Source organism: Carcharodon carcharias, chromosome 25 (genome assembly GCF_017639515.1).
Source record: "Carcharodon carcharias isolate sCarCar2 chromosome 25, sCarCar2.pri, whole genome shotgun sequence".
Lineage (NCBI taxonomy): Eukaryota > Metazoa > Chordata > Chondrichthyes > Lamniformes > Lamnidae > Carcharodon > Carcharodon carcharias.
Window position 1 is genome coordinate 8,648,242 of NC_054491.1, and position 13,151 is coordinate 8,661,392.

A 13,151-nucleotide genomic window follows, 5' to 3' on the forward strand; every position below is an offset into this window, starting at 1 on the left:
GTCATGCCATTTAATGAAGTTCCCCAACCTATCTTAGCCAACTGACACCTCACATCATCATAGTTTCCTTCGTTAAGATTTAGAACAGTAGTTTCAGATCAGACTACTTCACTTTCCATCCTAATGAAGAATTCTATCATGTTAAGGTCACTGTTTGCTAAAGGACTCTATGCAACAGGATTATTAATTAAACCCTTCTCATTGCACAATATCAAATCTAGGATAGCCCGTTGCCTAGTCGGTTCCTTGACATAACTGAAACAGAATTACCTGGAAAAACTCAGCAGGTCTGGCAGCATCGGCGGAGAAGAAAAGAGTTGACGTTTTGAGTCCTCATGACCCTTGTTTCCTTGGTTCCTTGACATACTGGTCTAAAAAACTATTTCATACATACTCCAGGAATTCATCCGCCACACTATTATTGCTAATTTGGTTTGCCCAGTCTATATGTAGATTAAAGTCGCCCATGAATACTGTAGCACACATGTTACATGCATCTCTAATTTCCTGTTTAATGCTGCCCCCTATCTTATCACTATTGTTTGGAGGTCTATAGACAACTCCCACTAACGTTTTCTGCCCCTTGTTGATTCTTAGCTCCACCCAGACTGATTCTACGTCTAGATTTTCTGAACCAATATCCTCTCACTATTGTACTGATTTCATCCTTAACTAACAATGCCATGCCACCTCCTTATCCTTTTTGCCTGTCCATCCTAAATATCGAGTATCCTTGGATATTCAGTTCCCTGCCTTGGTCACCCTGCAGCTATGTCTCCGTAAACACAATCATATTGTACCTGTTTACATCTATTTGCGCTGTTAATTTGTCTATCTTTTTGTGAATTCTCCATGCATTCAGATACCGTGTCTTTAGACTTGTCATTTTAACATTTTTACACATTTTTTGTACTATATCCCTATTTGCTGCTAGCCCTTGTTTTCTCTGCCCTCCAGGTTTGCTTTCTACTTTTCTGTCTTGCATTCCTATTTCTTTTTCCCTCTCTTGTGTCTCCCCACTCAGGTTCCCATTTGCTTGTCAATCTAGTTTAAACCCTCCCCCACAGCATGAGCAAATACCCCTGTGAGGATATTGGTCCCAATCCTGCTGGGGTGCAACCTGTCCAGCTTGTACAGATCGCATCTTCCCCAGAATAGGTTCCAATGCCTCAGGAATCTAAATCAACCCCCCCACACCATCTCTCCTGCCATGCAATCACCTGGTTTAGTCTCCTATTCCTGATCTCACTGACACCTGGCACTGGGAGTAATCCTGAGATTACTACCTTGGAGGTTCTGCTTTTTAACTTATTTCCTGGATCCCTATATTCTGCTTTCAGGACCTCATCACTCTTTTTACCCATGTTGTTGGTATCAATATGGACCACAACCTCTGGCTCTTCACTCTTCCCCTTCAGAATGCCTTGCAGCTGCTCAGTGACATCCTTAACCCTGGCACCAGGGAGGCTGCATATCACCCTGTTGTCATGTTTGCGGCTGCAGAAATGTCTATCTTTTCCCCTTAGGATGGAATCTCCTTTCACTATTGCTCTCTCACTCTTCACCCTCCCCTGTACACCCCCCCGCCCCCCCACCCCGTGTACCTGAGCCACTCATGGTGCCATGGACTTGGATCTTGCTGCATTCCCCTGAGAAAGCACCTCCCCCAGCTTATCCAAAACAAAAAATCTGTTGGACAGGGAGATGGACCCAGGGGACTCCTGAACTACCAGCCTATTGCTTTTACTCTGGTTGTTACTCCTTCCCTTTCTTTCTGTGCACTCTTTACCTGCAGCATGAACACCTCACTGTATGAGCTATCCAAGAAGATCTCATCTCGTGGATGCTCCACAGTGACTCCAGGTGTAGCTCCAGCTCTGAAGCACGGATTTTGAGTAGCTGCAGCTGGAGACACTTCCTACACACATGGTCACCCTGGACATTGGAAGTGTCCCTGACTTCCCACATCGCACAGGGGGAGCATTCCACTTAGCCAAGCTGCCCTGCCATGACTTACCCTTAAATTACTCCTTTTACTTTTATTTCTTCTAGTTTTGAGAATATTAAGGACAGAAGAAATACTTATCAGTTCCTACTTACCAAGGCTGCCGCTATTCTTACTGAGGAATGGTAGAAAATCACCTCCTTCCCTCTTCGCTGAACTCCCTCTCTCACCAAACTCCAACTGAAGAAGTCTAATGGAACCCAAAGCAGCACTCCAGGCCAAACAAAAGCAGCACTGTAGATGGCTTGCTTTTATGTTGTTTGAATTTAGCTTCTGAAAAACTGTTTAAGCCAGCTAACCAATTTACTGGCTGTTGCTGCAGCAGAGCCTGTATAACCCCTGTTTTAAAACTGGACTAAAGCCCACCCTTCTCCCAACCCAAAGAACAACTTATAGTTAGTTGTTAAATTAAAGAAATATTAAACTTGGTAGATAGAAATTAACCCTTAAGAGTCCCTCTCTTGCCAAACTCCAACTGAAGTACTCTAATGCAGCCCAAAGCAGCACTTAGGTGAGACTGGAAAATTGAGATTTACGTGAGACTCATGCTGTTTCGATGTTCCCAATCTGTGATACTTGCTACCAGATGCCCTTGAACATTGCCCAGCCTGCCCCACCCCCCATAAGAATCAAGGCTTCAGTTTCTGCAGCTGATTTAATTTTTTTAAACTAATCTTCTCCTTAACAGCAAAAAAAGGATATCAAATCTTATACAATATACAGGGTACCTTTGCTTTTAGAAAAAGTTGTAATAGTGATTTTGCACTTTTATGCAAAAGGTTTCTGCCAATAATGTTGGCAAGAAAATAGAGCCAATGAAAATTTTAATTGGCACAGAAGATGATGGATCACCTTACTTTAACAGGCTGCAGTCTGCCTTCGTCATTCAAGCAAAAAAAATAAGCGTTTCATCTCACAGATTCTAAACAAAACTGAAGAGCAAATATAAGACTGCTGGGTTGCCAGTATTCACATAGTTAGGTTGTAATGGCCACAAGGGGATTATACTGTTAAGACCATTCATTAATTTGTTCACATAAAAATAATCAATTTCTCTCAGTCACAGTGGCAATAACTAAAACATTGATTAGGTGACTGACTTAGCCAAACAATTAACTTTGCTATAAATGAAGCATGCTTACTCTGGGGATTAACTTCAACCACTTTAGCCGCAAGTGCGAGTGAATTGAATTTGTAGCATGTGTGCTCTGGGGCATCCCTAGCTGAAGTCACTGGTTGGCAAAGGAAAACAGAAACAGGAGAAGGCCATTTAGTCCCTCGAGCCTGTCCCGCCAATCAATGAGATCTCAGCTGACCAGTGACCCAACTCCAAACACCCACCATTGCCCCAAATTCCTTAGGACCTTCAGTTAGCATAAATCCATCAACCTCAGGCTTAAAATCAACAATTGATCCAGCATTAACTACTGTTTATAAAGGTGAGTTTCAAACTTCTACCACCCATTGTGTGTAAAAATGTTTCCTAACTTCACGACTGAAAGCCCTGGCTCTATTCTTTGGCCTATGCCCTAAGCTCAAGACTCTCCAAATGGTGGAAATAGTCCTTCTCTATCTACCTTGTCAGTTCCCTTTAAATCTTGAAAATATTTATCAAATCAGGCTTTAACTTCTAAATTTTAGGAAATACATTCTTATTTTGCATAACCTCTCTTCATAATTTAAGCCTTGGACTCCAGGTATTATTCTAGTCAAACTATCCTGCACATCTTTGAAGTCCAATAAGGTCTTCTTAAAGTGCAGTCATCCACCCAGCATTTATTGGGGAAGAAATTGATATTCTTAGTTTTGAGAAGGCCTGAACTGGAATCTTAAAAAAAATCACATGGCAGAAGGACAGGAGGAAAAATAAGATAAATACAACAATATGGCAATTACATTACCTAAAGAAGTGATGTAGCAAATAACAACTAATAGCAAAATGATCAGAATATTTCAGTTCTATTGTGCCACGATCACTTATATATTGCAATAATGATCCATCTATAAACATGGGGATCAATTTGCTTGTTCATCTTCCTCAGCTCACAACTGTTTTTACCTTTGATCTAATATCTGGCTAGAAAAAGCTTCCAACCCCTTAAGCAATGCTAATTACGCAGCATTTAATTTCGTGTGCCCTTGATTAGCTTTTAATTTGCTCCTTTATTTTTTGAGGTAGGTGAGATGGAGCTGGAGGTTCACTTTTGTCATTGCTGACCATTCTTTTTCTAAACATTTCTAAAATTTCTTTCCCTACAGTGAGCTTGCACATGAACAGGGGAGAGACCTCATCCTGAGTGAGACATAACCAGAGTGAATGTGGGTACTGGAAATTTGGTGCACAGGAGAAGAGAGGCTCTTTGCATTTTTTCTTTGCTATCCAACTTCTTAAATCTTCAGAGAGTGGTCTTGCCTTGCTGCAGCAGCAGAGGCTACAAGGGAAAGGGATGACTGGTAAGATTTTAGAGTCCATTATTAAGGATGAGATTTCAGAATACTTGGAAGTGCATGGTAAAATAGGGCAAAGTCAGCATGGTTTCATCAAGGGGAGGTCATGCCTGACAAATCTGTTAGAATTCTTTGACGAGGTAATGAGTAGATTAGACAAAGGAGAGCCAATGGATGTTATCTACTTGGACTTCCAGAAGGCCTTTGACAAGGTGCCGCTCAGGAGGCTGCTCAGTAAGATAAGACCCCATGGTGTTATAGGCAAGGTACTACCATGGATAGAAGATTGGCTGTCTGGCAGGAGGCAGAGAGTGGGGATAAGGGGGTCCTTCTCAGGATGGCAGCTGGTGACTAGTAGAGTTCCGCAGGGGTCAGTGTTGGGACCACAACTTTTCACTTTATACATTAATGATCTAGATGAAGGAACTGAGGGCATCCTGGCTAAGTTTGCAGATGATACAAAGATAGGTGGAGGGACAGGTAGTATTGAGGAGGTGGGGAGGCTGCAGAAGGATTTGGACAGGTTAGGAGAATGGGCAAAGAAGTGGCAGATGGAATACAGTGTGGGGAAATGTGAGGTTATGCACTTTGGTAGGAAGAATAGAAGCATAGACTATTTTCTAAATGGGGAGAGAATTCAGAAGTCTGGAGTGCAAAGGGATTTGGGAGTCCTAGTCCAGGATTCTCTTAAGGTTAACTTGCAGGTTGAGTCGGTAGTTAGGAAGACAAATGCACTGTTGGCATTTATTTCAAGAGGACCAGAATATAAAAGCAGGGATGTGCTGCCGAGGCTTTACAAGGCTCTGGTCAGACCACATTTAGAATATTGTGAGCAATTTTGGGCCCCATATCTCAGGAAGGATGAGCTGGCTCTGGAAAGGGTCCAGAGGAGGTTCATGAGAATGATCCCAGGAATGAAAGGCTTAACATATGAGGAACGTTTGAGGACTCTGGGTCTATACTCAATGGAGTTTAGAAGGATGAGGGGGAGATCTGATTGAAACTTACAGAATACTGAAAGGCCTGGATAGAGTGGATGTGGGGGAAGATGTTTCCATTAGTAGGAGAGACTAGGACCCGAGGGCACAGCCTCAGAGTAAAGGGAAGACCTTTTAGAATAGAGATGAGGAGAAACTTCTTTAGCTAGAGAGTGGTGAATCTATGGAATTCATTGCCACAGAAGAGCTGTGGAGGCCAGGTCATTGAATGTATTTAAGACCGAGATAGATAGGTTCTTGATTGGTAAGGTGATTAAAGGTTACGGGGAGAAGGCAGGAGAATGGGGTTGAGAAACTTATCAGCCATGATTGAATGGTGGAGCAGACTCGATGGGCCAAATGGCCTAATTTCTGCTCCTATGTCTTATGGTCTTATTGTAAGTAATGGGTAAGGTCGGGTAAGCATTTATTACTTTTATCGCTTATAGTTTAAGGTCTTTTTGTGATTTATAGTTTGTATATTCTGTAGTAATGAGGATCAGGAAAGAAGGGCCCTAGAGTAATTGATTTAAAAGGTTTAATTTAAAGGGATAAGTTATGGCAAGAGAGTTCAAAGCCATGGGGTGCTCCTCGTGCTCCATGTGGGAAGCTGGGAACATTTCCAGTGCCCAGGACCAGCATGTGTGCAGGAAGTGTGTCCAGCTGCAGCTCCTGGAAGCTCAGGTTTCAGAGCTGGAACAGTGGCTGGGGACACTGTGGAGCATCCGTGAGTCTGAGAGCATCAGTTCTGGTCTTCACATTATAGGAAGAATGTGATTGCACTGGAGCGGGTGCAGAGGAGATTCACCAGGAAGTTGCCTGGGATGAAACATTTAAGTTATGAAGAGAGGTTGGATAGACTTGGGTTGGTTTTGCTGGAGCAGAGAAGACTGAGGGGCGACCTGATTGAGGTGTACAAGATTATGAGGGGCATGGACAGGGTGGATAGGGAGCAGCTGTTCCCCTTAGTTGAAGGGACGTTCACGAGGGGACATAAGCAGGAGGTTTAGGGGGGATGTGAGGAAAAACTTTTTTATCCAGAAGGTGGTGACGGTCTGGAATGCGCTACCTGGGAGGGGGGTGGAGGCGGGGTGCCTCATATCCTTTAAAAAGTACCTGGATGAGCACTTGGCACGTCATAACTTTCAAGGTTATGGGCCAAGTGCTGGTAAATGGGATTAGGTAGGTAGGTCGGGTGTTTCTCATGTGTTGGTGCAGACCCGATGGGCCAAATGGCCTCTTCTGCATTGTGTGATTCTGTGATTCTGTAAAAGAAAAAACTCTGGCCATTTTAAACTACTCCACCTTGGCCTCCAACATGATTTTTTGCCAGATCTCTCCTTATCATCTGTCGCCTATAGTTCGGCTATCTGTGTGGTCTCTCTGCTGGATTCTTCTTCAATGCTGCTTTCCATTTTAGTACAGTTGTGGCAGCCACTGGTTTGTATTTCTTGGCTGCTGGTTATTTGCCTTTCTGCTGCAAAAGGTACAGCTCTCCTACTGTTAGCAGTCTGTTTTCCTTGCTGCTGCTCCAGTTGTTTAGCAACCTGAAGAGGGGATGCCTTCGTGGGGCAGTGTGACCTCAGTGTAGTCTGTATTCTGCTTGAGATCACTTCAACCACTCCAGGATGTTTTCATTGAGACCTCACATTTTCCATGGCTTCTTAAAACATCTTCTTTCTGTGTTGACATAATTATTCTGTTTCTCCCCCACCATGCACACCCACCCCCAACCCAGCAATTCCTCATCCAAACTCCTAATTAAGAAAGTAATGCCTCAGGGAGAGGAGCCTATCCCACCCCCCACTTTGATTTTCTCACAGACTCCGTGGCAACAATGACAATATAAACCACCAGGAAGGATTGTCCATCTGATTCCTAACTACCTGCTGGCTGATAGGGATCCAAGATAAATTCATCTGAATTATTATTCTGATAACCTCCTTTGGAGTCAGTGACCCCGGAACTGGATATTCAGGAGTCAATGCAAGATCTCAAATAACTAATGATCTTAAACCATATTGGTCAGTGGTGTCCTTAAAAGGAAATGGAGACAATATGTTCAAATTACAGTTATTCGGAGAAGTAATTTAGAGTGAAACGAAGAATATTGTAGAGGTCATGCAGTTTTAAACAGCCCACCATCTCAAATGTGGGAAATGTGTATTTTGGAAAATGGCCTGTGATGCCAAAGGAAATAAAACTGCACTTTTACCATTTCAAATATTAGTTTATAGAGAGAATTCTGATTCCCTGAGAACATAGATGGTTTAGTTGGTGTCACAATCTTTCGCTTTATGGTAATTTGACACCAATTGTGAGGCCAGGAAGATACTTGAGAGAGTAATAAAATGATATAAGGGAAAAAAAATCATAACGAAAATACCCAAATATAAATGTTGTTAATAATGAATCCTGAGAAATGCATTGGATTGGCTTCTGACACCTACAGGGTCTATTTATGACCTTGTCATATTATTTAAAACCTATAATGAAGTTCTAAACTAAACAAACTTTGGCATCTGAATCTAAATCAATCAGCACAAGGATACTACCTGAGTATTTTATTAAACATAATGTGAAGGGCTGCTTTGATATTACAGTTTTTCCAGTCAATATCTGAGCAATCCAGGTGGAGAGTTCCCAAGTTTTTTTCTCCAACAAACATTTGAAACAGAGTTGGTTGATCTTAGCTAGGGAAGCAATTTACATTTATCACCAAGAGCATTTGGACAGGGGCTAGGAGTAATTTCTATACACAGAGAATTATTACAACATGGGATGTTTTGAGGCAGCAACCATTATAGCTTTAAATGTTTGAGGCAGAGGGAAATGCAGAGCTGTGGGAAGAGATCAGAGTAGTAGGGTTCATGGTGGATAGCTCTAGCAAAGAACAAGGACAGGTACAATAATCTCCTTCTAATTAAGAATACAAGCAGGATCTGGCCATATGGCTCCTTAACACTGCTCTGCCTATAAGACCATGACTGACCTTCTAAATCAACTCCACATGCCAACCTGATCCCCATAGCTCTCGGTTCCTTTAGTGCCTAAAATTCTATGGATCTCATTCTTGAATATACCACTGTGCTGTAAATTTCTGTAATTCTTTGGGGTGTTGTAATTGGGCTCAGCAGTTAGTGAAAGGGAAAATCAGCCAGGCTTCTTGCTCCTGATCATTAGTCAATTGATGTATGCCTGGACTGGGATGTAGCAGCCCAGTGAAGCCAGGTTCATACTTGGTTGTGATCTCCCAAGATTGCTCCCAATCTCTGTTAAAGTTGATACTTGAACAATGGGCTGAGTTGCAGAGGGCACCATGGCCAAAATTTTCCAGTTGGCGGGCAGGCGGAGCAGGAGCGGGTGGGCGCCCGCAATCAGGGCCATGCTGCCATTTAAATTGGCCCGCCCGCGCATTTCTGACTGTCCTGGGTGTTTGAGTGGACTTTGAGGCTTATGTCCATAGCCCTTATGAAGTGGCAGATGTAGCACTTAAGTGCTGAATATGGAAGCGCCAAGCAAGGCTGGACCTCCTGATCCATTTGTGTGGAGTGAGCTGAAGGTTCATTGGATTAAAGTCTCCCGGGTGTTCCTGCCTCCTTTGTGTAGTCCCGGGTCAGTGTTTAGCCCCTCATCATTCCCATGTGCTTCCTCATCCTCAGAATCAGTGCTGGGCTCATCGTGTGCAGCTGCATCCACTGCATCAACGTCTTCATCGTCCACTGTGTCCCCCCTTTCCACCGCAAGATTGTGGAGAACGCAGCATGCTACCACTATCACCGAGACACGATCTGGGGGGTACTGGAGTGCGCTCCCTGACTGGTTCAGGCATTGGAAGCGCATCTTGAGAAGACATCTCTCCAGCACAGCCCTTGTGGAGGTGTGGCTCCTATTGAACCACTACTCAGCTTCTGTTCTTGGCTGGCGGAGAGGTGTCATGAGCCATCTTCTGAGGGGATAGCCCTTGTCCATCCATCAAGCCAAGCTGGAGCACTGAAGAGCCCCGGCACCTGGGAGTGTCTGAGGATGTAGGCATTGTGGGAGCTGCCTGGGTACCTTGCACAGACTTGTAGAATCTGCATCCTGTGATCACACACTGTCTGCATGTTCATGGAGTGGAAGCCCTTCTTGTTGACAAAGGCACCGGGTTCACCTTGATGGCCACATGTTTACAGTCTATTGCACCCTGGACACGGGGGAAGACAGCAATGGCCGTGAAGCCTCTGGCTCGCTGTGTCTGACTTGCCTGGTCGCAGCGGAAGTGGATGAAGGTCAATGCACACCTGAACAGAGCGTCTGTGACCTGCTTGACACAAATGTGGACAGCTGATTGGGAGACACCGCAAAGACCACCCACCGAGCCCTGGAAGGAGCCAGAGGCATAGAAGTTGAGGACAACTGTGACCTTCAAAGCCACTGGCATGGGGTGTCCACCCCACAGTTAGGGGAGATCTCAGGGCCAATCATCTGACAGATGTAGTTGACTGTCTCCTTTGACAGTCGGAGCCTCCTTTGGCACTGCACCTCAGTCATATTGAGGTAGCTGCTTCTCTGCCTGTATACCCTGGCAGCAGGATAGTGGTGTCTTCTGCAGCCCCTTCCACCTTGGACAACCTCTTGGCCCTGCGCCCCTTGTGCCTGCACCTGTACTTCCAAAGATGGGTCCCTAGGAGGCTGATTGTGAACTCCTGGCCTCCTCCCTATTCTAGCCCTCCCTTTCTCCTCAGGGGAGTTGCCTCCAGTGGACATATGGGACACTTGCCTTTATCAATCGAGGCATAGATCACAAAAGTAGGGAGGTCATTTTGGAGTTGTTTGGAACCTTGGTGAGGCCACAGCTGGAATATTGTGTGCAGTTCTGGTCACCACATTATAGGAAGGATGTGATTGCACTGGAGCGGGTGCAGAGGAGATTCACCAGGCTGTTGCCTGGGATGAAAAATTTAAGTTATGAAGAGAGGTTGGATAGACTTGGGTTGTTTTTGTTGGAGCAGAGAAGACTGAGGGACGACCTGATCGAGGTGTACAAGATTATGAGAGGCATGGACAGGGTGGATAGGGAGCGGCTATTCCCCTTATTTGAAGGGTCAGTCACTAGGGGACATAAATTAAAGGTGAGGGGCAGGAGGTTTAGGGGGATGTGAGGAAAAAACTTTTTACCCAGAGGGTGGTGACGGTCTGGAATGCGCTGCCTGGGAGGGTGGTGGAGGCGGGTTGCCTCACATCCTTCAAAAAGTACCTGGATGAGCACTTGGCACGTCATAACATTCAAGGTTATGGGCCAAGTGCTGGTAAATGGGATTAGGTAGGTAGGTCAGGTGTTTCTCATGTGTCGGTGCAGACTCGATGGGCCAAAGGGCCTCTTCTGCACTGTCTGATTCAGTGATTCTGTGATTCTGGGACATGTCAGAACCCATACCCAGGCTAAAAGGAGGCCTCTGGAAAGCTGCAGGCCCGACAAAGGTTCCTGACTGAAGAGTGCTGATCTGAAGGTCAAAGTACACAGAAAGCTGCTGGAATTCACTATCAACTGCTACAGGTCACACAGGCAAGTTTAAAAAACTTTCTGCAATAAATACTCACAGACCAGATTGACAACCCCACTGAGCCCTCTTATCCCGCCCATGGATGAGTTTTATTAAAAAGTTGCTTACCAGCCTGCCCGTTGCGCCCGTGTGCCGGGCCGAAGATCGCACGGGCGCCTGAAAATTGGCGTTGATTGCCGATTTAAGGGCCTTAACTAGCCCGTTAATTAATGGCGGGCGCGCGTTGAATTTCGTCGCGCACCCGCCCAACGAAATATTGCGATGGCACGCAGTGATGTCGGGATGCTCGCCTGATGTCACTGCGCATCATTTTATGCGCTGATGTGTGGGGCTTGCCTCCCTCCCCTGCATGTGAAGCAGAAAATTCTGCCCCATGTATTTTTGGAACGACGTCTCACTAAGCCAAGCAAAGAATTTATGCCTTCTCAGAAAAAGGAAGAAAATTGGCAAGGAAATCAAAATATAATGCTAGTTAGTAAAGTGTGCATAATGTACTTAAACTTCCTGGGAATTCTGTTCTCATTCATAGTACTTTGGATGCTGATTACGCAAACTAATAGTTATAATTTCACCCTCTGACATCATTGCTTTTTCTTCCTTAAGTTTTCAATTAACAAGGATGCAAAGTGAAGATAATTTCAGGGGGGATGAACGCACTAGTACCCATATATCTAGGGGTTAGCATTTGGATAGGTTCTGATGATAGATCCCGATACTTAGACCTTCAAATCAAATAAATTCAAACTAGTTAGTTCAAGTCTCCTGTGTCAAGTGGCACATGAGGCAACTCATTTCTTTCGCGAATCCAAGCAACATTCTGCTTTTCATTGACCTAAAATGTTAAAGCAGTTTCTTTCTGCTCTGATGCTGCCTGGCCAGCTAAATATAGCCAGGATGTTCTCTTTTTATTTCATTTCTTTCATTGTCATCTGTTCAGTGCCAGAAATTTGACTCTGTCAGAATATCATCTAGACTTATATCCAGTAAATGCTGTCCGCAGTTGAACTGCCAATGTGTGCATGGCTCGATTGTCATAGAGTTGTTCCCACAACACTCAAGAAGCTTGACACCATCCAGGACAAAGCAGCCCGCTTTATTGGCACCATATCCACAAATATTCACTCCCTCCACCAGCGATTCACAGTAACAGCAGTGTTTACCATCAATAAGATGCACTGCAGGAATTCACCAAGGCTCCTCAGACAGCACCCTCCAAACCCATGACCACTACCATCTGGAAGGACAGGGGCAGCAGATAGATGGGAACACCACCACCTGGAGGATCCCCTCCAAGTCATTCACCATCCTGACGTGGAAATATATCACTGTTCTTTCACTGCCACCGGGTCAAAATGCTGGAATTCCCTTTCTAACAGCACTGTGGGTGTACCTATACCACATGGACTGCAGCAGTTCAAGGAGCCACTTGCCACCACCCTTCTCAAGGGCAACTAGGGATTGGCTATAAATGCTGGCCTTGCCAGCGAAGCCCACATCCCATGAATGAATAAAAAAACAGAAAGAAAAATAAAGAACTTGTATTTGTATAAAACGCTTCATTGCATGCTCAGCACTTCTTGGAGTATATCACAACTAATACATTACTTCTGAACTGCAGTAACTGTAGGTGGCAACTAATGCATGCATAACAAAGATCCAACATATTCCCACAAATGAGATTAATGACCAAGAAAGACGAGAGCAAGAATGCAGCACTCTCTCTGCATTTCACTAAAATGTCAGCCTAGATTTAGATCCTTGCCTGTTGCAAGGAGCTGGTGGTGGTGGTGGGGGTGGGGGGGTGGCGGGGGGCTGGTGGTCGGGTGGTGGGGTTATGGCTTCTTCTGAAATTAAGAACGTCAACACACGTTGGGTGGAATGGTCCCAGATTTGCACTTAGTGTGGTACTGGGCGGGGAAAATGATGTTTTACCTGTTGGTCGCAATGGTGGGTTTTCGCACTGTAGCATCCTAATCCAGCTTCATTAATCATGCAGTCTCGGGAAACACGCTGCTTCACTGGTGGGTGGGCTCCAATTTGCCACCACAACATCACCTCGCCGCTTCCCCATGCTGTGCAACCGTGTGCGCACCTTCTCAGTGCTTCCAGCCCAGGACTGTTGCACAGAAGACATGGCCCCGAAAGGCAAGAAGACTGTAGCCCCTCAATTCAGTG